This window comes from Dipodomys merriami, unplaced genomic scaffold (genome assembly GCF_024711535.1).
Source record: "Dipodomys merriami isolate MVZ:Mamm:240054 unplaced genomic scaffold, mDipMer1.0.p SCAF_9, whole genome shotgun sequence".
Taxonomy (NCBI): Eukaryota; Metazoa; Chordata; class Mammalia; order Rodentia; family Heteromyidae; genus Dipodomys; species Dipodomys merriami.
Window position 1 is genome coordinate 54,085,584 of NW_027206512.1, and position 13,611 is coordinate 54,099,194.

Genomic DNA, 13,611 nt, shown 5'->3' on the forward strand with positions numbered 1-13,611 from the left:
TCTGCTTTGACATTGAAAAGGTTCAGGGAATGAAATGAAAACCTAGGGTCTTACCCAGGATAAAGCCTATGAATATGATCTCCATAAGGTTTATCCACCCCAGACAACATACTCAAGATAAAATTACAAAGAAAAAAAATACATCTATGAGTCTTACATTGAATAAGAAAGATGAAAATTTTATGTGATAATTTCTAAACTTTAGGAATCATAATGGAAACTTAAAATCAAAATTCATACTTGAGGTTTGTTTTTTTTTCTTTTCTTTGCTGGTCATAAGACTCAAATTCAGAGCCTGGATTCCCTGAGATCCCCGAGGTTTTATGCTCAAAGCTGAACACAAAACACTAAATCACAGCTCTGCTTCCAACTTCTCTCTTTCTTCTTTCCTGACTCTCTTCCTTCCCCCTCCTTCCCTCCCTTCCTCCCTTTCTTCCTTCCTTCTTTCATTCCTTCCTTCCTTCTTCCCTCTCTCTCTCCCACTCTCTGGCTACCCGTCTATCTGTCTGCCTCTTTCTCTTTCTTTTTGCCTGTCTTTTTGGTATATACTTGGCAATAAGAGTCTCACAGACTTTCTTGCCCAGTTTGAAACTGCCATCCTCAGATCTCAGCTTCCTTATTATCTAGGATTACAGGCATGAGCCACCGACAACTAGGTCAATTTTTATTTTTAAAAATCACAGAGTGAAGTAAAGTTATGCTGGGAAGATGTTGCTGCCAGTATCAACAAATTTAAATGTAGTTTTAAAATATCTTACCACATAGGCCTCAAGAAATTTCTACAAAGTGCCAAGAAAAATGAGCATATCACAACTCAAAATGACAAAACATAAAGAGAAATGAAAAATGACAGTAAGAGATAGCAATATCAGAACTGAAAATCTTCAGTGACTGCAATAATTACAGAGTATTTGTATTTTCAATATGTATATTTCAAATACAAATTCAGTGTATTTTAAAGAAGTTTAGAAAATATTAGCAGAGTGGCTCTGCCAGTATCTCACACTGGCACATCTCCCAAACACATTTCCCTAATAGCAAAATGCAGAGCTGGAGGTATGTCTCAAGTGGTAGAGCACCAGCAGAAAGCAGAACAAATACAAGGCCTTGCGTTCAAGTCCATGTACAGTCAAAAAAAGTCATAGCAGAGAAAATGAAGAACCAAGAACTAAACAGATTTAAAACACATCTAAATTATAGTCCTATACATAAACCATTAGATAAAACATTCAATACATAAAGTAAATATCAACTTGGAAATAACTTGCAAATATGAGTGAGGTCAAAATTAGATATAAATAAATTATCTAGACTGTATCCCAGAGAGAATAGTGATTGAAAACCTGAAAGGGAGCCAGTAACATGGAAGATAGACAGTTGATGTCTGACATAAACCTAATTAGTGTTCTAAAAAGAGAATGCTATTAGAACAGACCAATCTAGGATGAACCATCAAAGTAAACCTTGTGCTATAGTGGCTTTAGTAGGTGTCTTTCACTTACATAAAGTCTACTGTGGATCAGGCATATGTCAAGGAAATCTCCCCTGAAATACTCAAGGACGTGGTGGAACATCTTCCTAACAATGCTCTCCACTGTTGCCAGGGAGGAGAAGAAAATTGCAGAAGCAGCAGGAACAGTGTGTTGAATGCATAGGATTCCCTAGGCCTCTTCTGGCTCCTCAGCCATGAAGTCATAGCATTCTTCTACCACCCAAAGTCCTATTAGACATTGCACTCAGCTCAAACTCTGACTATGATGAGCATTCGTGTCTTCAAACCCATCTTTTATTTTGGAGACCCTGAACAAAAGTTACCATCAAATCAGGTAGCCATGGTTAATACATGTAATCCAAGCTACTAAGGAGGCCAGGACTAGAGGATCACAGTTCGAAACCAACCTGGTAGAAAAGTCTGTGAGATTCTTATCTCCAATTAACCACCAAAATGCCACAAGTAAAGCTGCATCTCAAGTGGTAGAGCACTAGCCTTGAGCAAAACTGCTCAGGAATAGCACGGAGGCCTGAGTTCAAGCCCCAGGAACAGCGCGCGCACACACACACACACACACACACACACACACACACACACACACACACACACACACACACACACACACACACACACACACACACACACACACATACACACACACACACACACACACACACACACCCCAAAATGAGAAGTTATCCTCATTTTTTATCCTATCCAATCAGCAATAATAAAAAAAGAACAAGGTGAAGGCATAGCTCAAGTGGTAAAGTGCCCTGCCTAGCAAGTACAAGACCAAGATTTCAAGCCCCACTACCACGCATACAAGAAAGCAAAAATCATTCTAAAAGAATATTACTGTATTTCTATTCTGAAACCAAAACAATGTAAAGAATATAACTTACTATTCATTACAACCCACTGGTCAGGCTAAGCACTGTTCTTTCTGAAGAAGGATATTCCTTGACTAAGCTCTGATCCTCTTTAGAAAAACCTTTGGCCATTGGCCTAGACCCACTTCCAATAGGGTTACTCTTTTTTGATGATTCTGTTTGGCTACCTTTGAAAAAGGCTACATCTGGCTACATTTGGGAATCCTACTTAATGTCTTTTCAGATTCTACAGTTGACTTTCTATTTGTGGAAAGTTGAAGTACAAGTGTTTGTTTTCAATCTCTCTTTTTTTTTTTTTTGTCATTGGAGGGGCTTGAACTCAGGGCCTGGGCATTCTCCCTGAGCTTTTCTGTTCAAGGGTAGAGCTCTAGTGCGTTGAGCCACAGGGCCACTTCTGGTTTTCTGGTTAATTGGAGGTTAGACTCTCATGGACATCTCTGCCTGGGCTGTTTTTGAAGTGCAATCTTCAGATCTCAGCTTCCTGAGTAGCCAGGATTACAAGCATGAGTCACTGGTGCAAGTCTTTGTTTTAAATCTTTTGTTTTTTTGTCAGTCATGAGGCCTAAACTCTGGGCCTAGGCACTGTCCCTCAGCTCTTCAGCTTAAGGCTAGTGCTCTACCACTACCGAATTTTTCTGCTTATGTGGTGCTGAGGAATCAAACCCAGGGCCTCATACATGCAAGGCAAGCACTCTACCACTGCGCCACCTTCCCAGCCCCTTGTTTTAACTCTTATAAGGCATGTTTTCAACTTTTAGGGTCAAAGTTTTGTCCAGTAAATATTTCTTAAAACCTTAGTAAACTCTGATCTATTATGATACCTGAAGTGTTCTTGTTTTTAGATATAAATTACTTCTTTGTTATATTGCTTCCCCACCCCACCCCCATACAGACTGATCGGACCCTCTTCATTGAATGTCAGATTCACTGTAGCTATCTGTGACACTGAGGTGGGGTAGACATATCATTACTGTCATTCTTTCCCTGGATACTTTGTTCTATTACTACGATTTGCTACTTGAAACATTTTTTGGCTTCCCAATTCTACAAGTGTATCTAGAGATTCTACAATCTCTATATTCCTGTCTACTATCCTTGCAAAGTGGGCCTAACTGCTCTTGAATAAATTGTATTATGACACTGTCACAGTTTGATTTTCTAGAAATCAGATGTTCAGAACATTCATTGAGGAAAGATTTTGGTATTAGGCTCCCTGAAAGAGGAAGTCAGTTAAGTAACAAGAGACTGAGAAGAGGGAAATGTTGAGGCGTAAAATGGACTCAAGAAAGCCTTTGCTTTTCTTCTGGAGAGCTGTGGAAATAAACTGTCTGAGAAAATGTGTCACTTACTGGACCAAACTTCTTAGATGTATTTTTTTGTTCAGTGAATATGATCCATCCCACCAAGTGTTGTCTGTGGCCAAGTTACATATGCAGAGTCAAAGAATTGATTGAAATAGCTAATCTAAATAACCTTTGCTAATAAAGCAACAGGGGAATAAACCTATCAAAGGAGTTCAAGCAGAGTGTCTCCTTACCTACCATCTCTTGTGTGTTTCACCCACCTTCCTTAGCATGTGTTTGGGGAATGGCATCTCTGCCATGCTGGTTGGCTCCTCTTCCTTGGAGAAATATATAATAAGAAGTATGGTAGAACAAAATACAGCTCCCTCTGCTCCAGATGGGCTCAGAGGCACAGCAATATGCAGTGTCCCTGTCCCACACCTTATAATGCAACCTGTGGTTTGGACCCACTCATGTGTTTCCCTTTGCTGCAAAATGGGTCAAAACACAACATTCTGTTGCATGGCCAGCGATTCAAATATCTGTAAACATTTCAGCTCTCACGCTGATTGAAGCTCTTCAGGAAGGAAAAGAAAAAGGAGAAAATGAACATGTATCTTTTTTTCTATAAAAATGAGTTACTTCTTCCAGCTGTCCAAAGGCTGGGGTCAACTTCCCATGAAAGATGGCAAGTCTCAAGAACGGCGATGTACCAGAGGCTTACCACTGAAATATTATTCATGCTTTGAGGACTTAGCAGTGGCAAGAGATACTTTAGTCTGGGTGAACATGAGCTCGTCTTGAAAGGCCACTCACAGCCATTGGCAGCATGCCACTTTGCTCATGTGCCTAGGCTGTCAACACATGGACGGCCAGTTATAGAGGCTGGCTAATGCCCACCAGCTGAGTCATTCTGAAAATGTGACGGGTGGTAACTATCCATGGCAGAGGCTCTATGATGACATTAATATATGCTACGAAACTCTATACACCTGGCACACATGCCTGTGCACTCACCTGCATAACTCTTATCTCAGTTGGTTTCACTGTTGCATTTTCATGTATTCACGTATCTTTTGAAGGATGCAAGAAAAAATTTAAGTACATAGATAGATAGGTATAACTATGGATATAAATATATACAGATATAGATATAGACAGATGTAGATAAATAGTATAGATAATCAAAAAAACATAGAAAAGCTGACTTTAAAAAATCCAACCTACTATTTAAAATGCTGGGTTACTCAGTATGGGTTGTCAGTACACATATTTCAGAAAAGGCTGGGGAATAGCAATTCATGTGTAAGTCAATCAATCCAGGAAAGCATTAATGCAGCCATCTGATTAAGTAGACATCAGTTAAGAAGGGTTCCATTCTGCATGTACCTGTCTATTTGCATGTGCTCTCCCTGGAGTGGGGTAAGGGCAGGGGAGAAAAAAGAAGGTCTGGTGGAGCCAAGGGCTCCTGTTTTGGCTCATTGGAACTTGTTCTAGATCTTGACACTAGATCCACTCAGCTGTGGTATCTCCATTGTTATCCAGTGGACGTGGATGCTGCTGCATTAACCCACATGTGTGAGGAGTTTCATTATTTATGGGCTCAATCTCTTCCTGTACATCAGTTTTTCCTCCATGAAAGCTAGTGTTTAACAAAAATGACGACAGTCTAATAAGTCCTACTTAATAATGCCTGCTCATCTCTCTGAAGAAACTAAGATAAAATAATGGCATGTATTTTAATAGAATATGTAAGACGTTTGAGCATTGAAACTGCCATTATCAGTATTTCCATTATCAGTAGAGAAGTTGTATACCTAATTCTCTATACATTATGTGAAAAACTTAAAGCATTATGTCTAATACAATGTCAAAGACAATGCTAAGGCAAAAATTAACTACAGGTGAGGACAAAAGCAAAATAATGGAATTCCAAAGAAGATTAGGAAGATGGTGGTGAAAGTTTTCTTTGGCTGCTAGTCTTAATGAATTGGGCTTTCTGAGCCTCACTGCAGGGTTCATCCGGGGAAGTGCACCTGATATGTAAAGGGCTGGTTGTTAAGGTGGAACATTGATATTAGGCCTATGACAAATCAACAATGCCCAACAATGTATTTACCTAAACTATCCTAATGGATAGACACTACGCCTTCTCAGAAAGGATCAGGACCCTGCAACAGTAGACGAGTGAAGCAAACTTGGAAAGTGATCCCCTGCAAGGTCCCCTTTCCTCTCCTGAGTGATAGATAGCTGGGTGGCAGGTTGGTTCAAAGTGTTGTTGAAATTGCAGAGAGCATCAAAAAAAATTGCAGAGAGCAGGTAATATGTGAATTCTATCTTCAAGGAAGGATGGGGCATTTCCAAGTGGAATATTCAGCTAGAGGGACATGTGAAGAGGAAGATTCTTTCCCTTTCCCCTAGCCAAAGTATCAACTAACACATGAGTAATAGACATGGAAATCTTGAGAAGGGCAGAGTTCCTAGAGTAAGGTCTATAAGGAGGCAAGAGAGTCATTCTGCCATGTAAGAAAGAATATCTATTCCAGACTCCAAAGCTTGCATTTCTTTCCACACTAGGACAGAATCCACTGCCCTGTACCTTGGCCTTAGCCAGTAAAGGCACATGTGCTAGATTTTAATTCACTGTTCATGCCATTCCACAGAGTTCGTAGATCAGAATTGATTTGTATCTACCTGTGTGTGTGTTTAGAACATAGCAGGGTATAAATAAAAAGTAATTAATTTAATAAATCAATGAAGTCATAAGCACAGTATTTAATCTCGTTAAGCACAAGAAATACTTAATTGATTACTCATGCACCAACAGTGCTTATCAAGAACTATATGCCAAAGAAACTTCAGACAAAGTATGGAAGTGCCAGGACTATGGCCTGGAGGAGGCCCCAGTGGAGGAGGCAGAAGGTTTCTTGAAATGTCTTTCAGAGCAATGGTTTTTGCACCCTCTAAGTCAAGCGCATGTCCTAGTGTAGATGATGTAGATGATGAAGGAGATGTTTCACGTGAGGGAAAAAAATCGAAGACTAAAACAAAGGTCATATAAAAGTTGTAGTAAGTGGTTTAGTACAGAAGTGAACTTCTATAGGTTCTAAAAACCAAACAGAGGAATGTGGATTACATGAGCAATAAGAACCATCCTGGCTGTTCTTTCCCTCCCTTCTGGTGTGTGTGTGTGTGTGTGTGTGTGTGTGTGTGTGTGTGTGTGTGTGTGTGTGTGTGTGTGTGTGTGTGTGTGTGTGTGTGTGTGTGTGTGTGTGTGTGTGTGTGTGTGTGTGTGTGTGTGTGTGTGTGTGTGTGTGTGAAATACTCAAGTATAAATGAAGAGAAAGATTCATTTTTCCACCTGAAGGGTCAGATAATACCTGGATAAAGAACATGAAAATTCTGAGATTTCTTTCCATTCTTAATTGCTTCCTACCTCCTTGCTTTCTTGCCCTCCCTCCCTCCATCCGTCCCTCCCTTCCTCCCTCCCTCCCTCCCTCCCTTCCTCCCTCCCTCCCTCCCTCCCTTCCTCCCTCCCTCCCTTCCTCCCTTCCTTCCTTCCTTCCTTCCTTCCTTCCTTCCTTCCTTCCTTCCTTCCTTCCTTCCTTCCTTCCTTCTTCCTTTCCTATGGTTCCCTTCTTAATTCCTGCCCTCCTTACTTTCCTGCCTTTCTTCCTTCTTCATGGAGCATTCCCTCCCCGACTTTTTTATTCAAAGCATTCCTTCTTTACTAGAAGTCACTTATCATCCAAAGGAATCCCAAAGAAGAACCCTGTATCCTTAAATTCTATCTTTGGGAAAAAGAGTAGGATATTGCTTCAAGGCTGTAGCTGCAAAGAGAGAGTGGACAACTAAATCCTGAAGGGGCCTGGAAGGCACTCCAGACAGAAAAACGGCTCATGCCAAAATAAGAGACAGAGTGAGGCTTGTTCAAGGAACTGCAAAGGTTTGACAGCAGGAAAGCATGTCAGAATATGTTGCAGAGAGATGCCAGCCAGTAGCACTGGAGTGGCAGGATGATGGCCTCCCATACAGGGGCCTGACCTGGCTCGAGAGCAACAGGAGGTAATCAGGACGAACAGGTCATTTAAGGTCCTGCTAGCTAGAAAATCAGGACAAACAGGTCATTTAAGGTCTTGCCAGCTAGAAAATTGCAGATGTACTTTCCATAAAAATGGTTCCCGGTAGTTCTTCAGAACTTTGTTTGCTAAGCAATTTTGCACACTTGAAAGCAATCTAGATGCATCAGGGCTTCTAACTATAGTCTGTATTACCTGTAATTATTATTAATTAAGGCAGAGGCTCATGTATATGAAAGAAGTGTAGAAATCTACAGGGTTCATTTTCGTATTTGTCAACTTTTATTTGAAAACAGCAGGTGAAATTCTGACTTGAGCAATGTTTAGCCTCAAACTATCATGCAGATTGTTTTGGTATCTATGTAATTGCAAAAGACTGCTCTGGTCAAAGCTCCTGAACACTTTTTATTGCTAATTTTGGCAATAAACCTGTTAATTAGTTAATTGTAAAACATTAGTGAATCAAGCAAAAAGAATCCATCTGTTTATAAAATTTCAAAGATTTCTTCTGGGCATAACATTTAAAAACAAGAGCTGGCTTGCACTGTATTGCCTACTAACAACAAAGCATCTCTCATGAGTATTTGTGCAGCCTTCTCTTAAGGGGAAAGGGCGATATTTTAATGATATTTTAGGTAACTCTGTGGGCACATGGTTCTCTGCATATAATTTGTCCTGAGAACTGTTGGAGACTGAAAAAGTGGTGTGAAGAATACACATCGTTTTCATCGGCATCACAACTTCAATCAAGTAATAACTAGCTAGGCAGGAAAGGAAAACATGCAGAAGACCCTTCAACAACTCAGTTATAAAAGCAAGAAGAAATCATAGAACTGCAAAAAAAAGTCTTAAAGAAAGAATGGGGCAGTGCACCCAGAATTCAAAAAAAAAGTTTAGTGAGTTACATGGGTCCATACAATAAGAAACTTGGTATCTCTACATTGACTTTACCAACACAACTAGAGAAGTCCATTGAAAATCTAGAGAAGAGGATGAAAATATGCACTGTTATTGGGCCAGTGACCTACTTGGAAGAGTAGAAATAGCTGTTAAGGTCCTGCTCTTTCAGTGCCTGAAGCAAAGCCAGCAAAGGCTCAGTGATCAGGCAATGAAGAAAGGAATGCTACCTGGGTAGGAGTAAGACATGTGGGTTCCTGACCTAGCCAAACTGCTATCTGCCCGACGAACAATGCTTTGCAATTTATCTTCCCTGGCTTTTTACTTTTCTTTATTCATGGGAAAGTTGTTTGGGGAACACATTTCATTTGAGCCTTGAAGGACAGACTTAAAGATCTGTTCACAGTCATCTCCATTTAGAGTTAAATTCTTGGCAGCCAAATTATTGGTAGAAATGACTTTAAGACTTTCTGCCACCAAAAAATATTAACCCATCAAAATACCTTTTGATTTCATAACAGGAAAGGTGCAGGGTATGAGTTTATATGGCAATATGAGCCAAAACAGTTGTAACCAGAAGTAAATGTCAGTAAGAAATAGGGCTGGAGATGAACAGTGCCGATCTGGAGAATTAAAGAATTGTTCTAATCATCAGATGAGTAAAATCATAAATACTTTCATTTTCATAGGCGCTTCACCATTATAGATGTTACTTTATTTGTCTTAATATGAGGATTTTGTTACCATTTTCCTTCTCAATGCCAGAATGATTTCTATTGATTTCTTTTACTGTTGGGTCTTAACAGTTTTTGCTTAATATTTCATTAATTACCTAAGTTTTCTCTCAGATTTGTAACAATTACAAAATTACAAAGCAAAGTTGCCCTTCAGCTATATCCAGATGCAAATAACTTGTATTTATGTCTTTAAACATTCTAAAGCACTTTAAGTATCTTTTGAAATCAATGCAATTAATGTTGAGTATAGATTAGGCCCCAACTCAGGAGCACCAAGAGACTCAAAGCTTTCAGGCAAAATGTTTCTCATTTATGCTTTTCTTTTCTGGCGATTTTACTATGTCTTAATCAAACTATGTTTTCAAGCTATCGAGGGACCTAGGCACCAATAATCCCCATACTTGGATTTTTTACTTGACCAAGAGTTACTTAATAGTACACCAACATTCTCTTTACATCTGTTACCAAATAGTGTGATTTGCTCATGAAGCAATCAAGTCAAGATTCAGCAAAATTGGTAGTAGAGAAAGTACTCTGATGTTATGGGAGTAGTAAAGCCCTGAGGTTGGGAGTCAAGAAATGTGGCCTCAACTATAAAAACAGAGGATGCAGCCAGATATCAGTGGAAGTGCCTCCATTCTTGAGTCTGATTTTCCAGGGGCGCGCGCGCGTGCGTGCGTGCGTGTGTGCGTGTGTGCGTGTGTGTGTGTGTGTGTGTGTGTGTGTGTGTGTGTGTGTGTGTGTGTTCCCTTTGCTTAGAGCCGACATTATTCCAATCTGACAGCTGGAGACACAGACCCAGGATGAAAGAAAGCTTCTCTAAATATCCCTGATCATCTCTTTTTCTTTGTGAATAACTTTTTTTTAAAGCACCTTTATTTTCCAGGGAAAATCTTGAGTCTCAGATGTCACTTTTTAATTCATGGGGAGGTAAAAGCAAGCATCATCTAAAAATATGTAACATTTTGTTTGTTTCCGAACTGTCTTGACTTGTGTGAAAGGAAATCCTTTTGCATTCATCTGGTTTCATGAGAACATTTACATATCTGGTGGAACATTTATTTTATCTGGCCGGAAATGAAGATGATACAACATTCTGGCTGAGATTAAAACATATAAGCATGGAATGTTGATGGCAATCCACAACATAGAAAAGAGCAGTCCAGATGATGTACTGTGGATGTTGATAAGAATGAAATGGTCCCTAGCTAAACTGAAATGATAACCTCAGAGGATACAGATTAAATGGCAATCATTTCCAAGATCGCAAATGGAGAGGCTAGGATAAAAACAGGAATACATTTAAGCATTTCAACAAAGGATGGAGAAATTTAAAGGATAATTTTAATTGAATTATGTGTTGTAACCAGATAATATTCTATTTACAAGGGTGAAAGCCACAGTCATATCAAACCATCTAATAGAGAGTTGTCAGCTTGAATCTAGAAGCATTATTTTTAAAGGGGCAGACTCTAATATAAATCTGAATTTCACAGGTGCAATTTTAGCTTAACCTACTTAATTTATGAAGATGATAAACTCAGTTTGATTGTTTAGGAATATATACTCAGATTTATGGTAGCATCACGATAACTGATTGCATTGTTATTTCTCATTCAGAATTAATTTATTCACTACATATAGATAGATAATTATAGATAGATGATAAACAGATGATAAATGGATAAATAGACAAGCAGATACATAAATAGAACACCATAACTGTAGGTTTGTACCTTTGACTAACATCGCCCATCACCCTATAACTTGGGAAATAGCATTTTACTCTTGTTTGTGTTCCTATTTTTTACCTGCCACATAAGACATCATGCTGAATTTGTCGGTTTTTGTCTGTCTTGTTTTACCTAGTATAATATCATTAAATTTCATCCATGTTGTTACAAATAGCAGGATATCCATCTTGTACCACAATACCAACTATTTCTTTGTGTACTCATCTATTGATAGACACATAGGCTGTTTCCACATTTTGGCTATTGTAGATAATACTGCAATGAATGCATGTATTTCTTCAAGTTGGTTGTGTTTCCTTCAGATATATACCTAGAAGTGCTCACTGGATCATATCAAAATTCAACTGTTTTTAATGAGCCACCATACTGTTTTCATAATTAATCTGGTTTACATACATAACAACACTGTACCAGGGCTAGGCACAAGGGATGGGTACATATAATTTTTCTTAACTTTCAGGAAAAATAAGCTTTAACAAGTTCCCACATCCTACTGAATTGCTTTTCCATCCCTAGGTGTATCCACACTTACTTTGGTGAATACTATGTAAGAACAACTTAACATCACAACAGCAAACAATACAGGAATGGTGAACACATGAGGGCCTTACTTATCTGATTCCTCTATCTTTGTAACAGAATTACCTCTCTGTGTAAAGCGTTTTATTTATTCCTTAGAAATATGACTCTTGCTTTATGTTAATCAATGGACAACTCATCACAGATGTCACCTTGGAAGCCTATACTTAGGTTTCTTGAAAATTTTCAGATGTCTTAGAGAGTTTGTTCCTGTCTGAAGGGTTGCTTGGCTACTGAAGAGAGATGTGAACAGCTGTGGGAGAAGCAATTAGTGTCCATTCTATGCTGATTGACAATTCTACTAAATGCCCAGTAGCGTTTTCTCTGGTTTTACAAAATGGCGACCTTCTGTTTCCAAGTACTAGGAAGCTATTGAGTTCTGGTACAGTTATCATCATGTGGACACCCCATGTGGCTCCCAATTAGGGAATTGAGTTTAATTTCATGCCCGGACTAGATTGAAATATAAAAGAGAAAGATAAGACCTTCCTAGTGAGATATGAACAGAGATTTCAGGCAAGCAGAATACATGCATATCAACTCTTAGAAAGCATGCAATTAAAAATGCCAAGGCAGAGCTCTGAGAAACTGGGAAAGACTGGATGAAAGGAGAGAGATTAGTAAGAGTCCTGCAATGGAGCTACTGTTTTCGTACAATGCCCTAATCAGGAGGACAAGTGGCAGTTGTTATGAAGCAGCAAGACTCAGAACAATGGCTTTCCCAGGGAAGCAGTCACTACAAAACAAGGGCTGCGGTAGGGTGACTTGCACATGTGAAAGAGAATAATCACCCCAAGCTTTCGTGCTTGTCATCTGATGAGCCTCCTTGATCCAAAACCAAACTGCAAAGTAATGGCTTATTTTTCCTTTGGCTTCCAGATTTTCTATTTCTCTCACCATGTAGTTCATATTATCCCAATTATCTAAGTTAGTTCATTAATATAGAAATACCATAATCTTCCATTTTCCCTAATTAAGACAATTAGGAAGACATTTTATGCTCTTATTTTTTAATGAAATTTAATTTAAAGTCATTGTATTAGATGTTATTAGCTGCTACATTATAACATATAATATTTCATTGGGGGAAGAATGCCTAGATCAAAAATTAGGTCCAAACTTCAAGAACGCAGGCTGTGATAGTGACACTGTAACATGGTTCTTCTCACATATTTACTGTATAAAACTTTCCCCAGAGTGAAGTTTTAGTCAGTTATGTTCCTAGGAAATACTATGGCATAGGAGACATGAGAAGAGCTTTTGCCATTCTATCTTTTAAATGACTGTCCAAAATAAGTTGTGCATATATTAAAGATACATGAGATTTGAATAAAGGAAATGACCCTGACTGGATCATTTTTACAAAAGAAAAGAAAAAGATAAAGAAAAAATATTATTCAATTTTTTTCTACAAATACACGAGTGTTACCTGGAAAGCAGTTAAACACTATGAAATGAATAAGCTAAAGAAGGCCTATTTCTAGTGTCCAGCATATGGTAGGGACTCAGTACACTAATATCCTTGCTCTTTCTTTTTTTGGTTGGTCATGGGGCTTGAACTCTGTGCCTGGGCACTGTCCCTCAGCTCTTCAGCTCAAGGCTATAGCTCTCAGCCACAGACACTCTTCTGGTTTTCTGGTGGTTTATTGGAGATAAGAGTCTCATGGACTTTCCCTGCCTGGGCTGGCTTTGAACTGCAATCCTTAGATCTCAGCCTCCTGAGTAGCTAGGATTATAGACATGAGCCACTGGTGCCCAGCTACATTGCTCTTTTCTTTATGGGAACATACATTCTAGTAGGAGTGAACAGATAGTCCCTTGGGTAATCTTTATCATACATGTGTGAACATGACAATATTCTAAAACTCATTTTGTAAGGCAGGAAGCTGAGGTTCTG

At 39.0% G+C, this 13,611-nt stretch overlaps 1 protein-coding gene across 7 annotated transcripts in view; it reads right to left on the reverse strand.

Annotated features, from left to right (window-relative positions):
- LOC138820687 (cytosolic beta-glucosidase) overlaps nucleotides 1-13,611 on the reverse strand; it is a 271,928-nt gene that overhangs the window by 137,578 nt on the left and 120,739 nt on the right. The window lies entirely within an intron of this gene.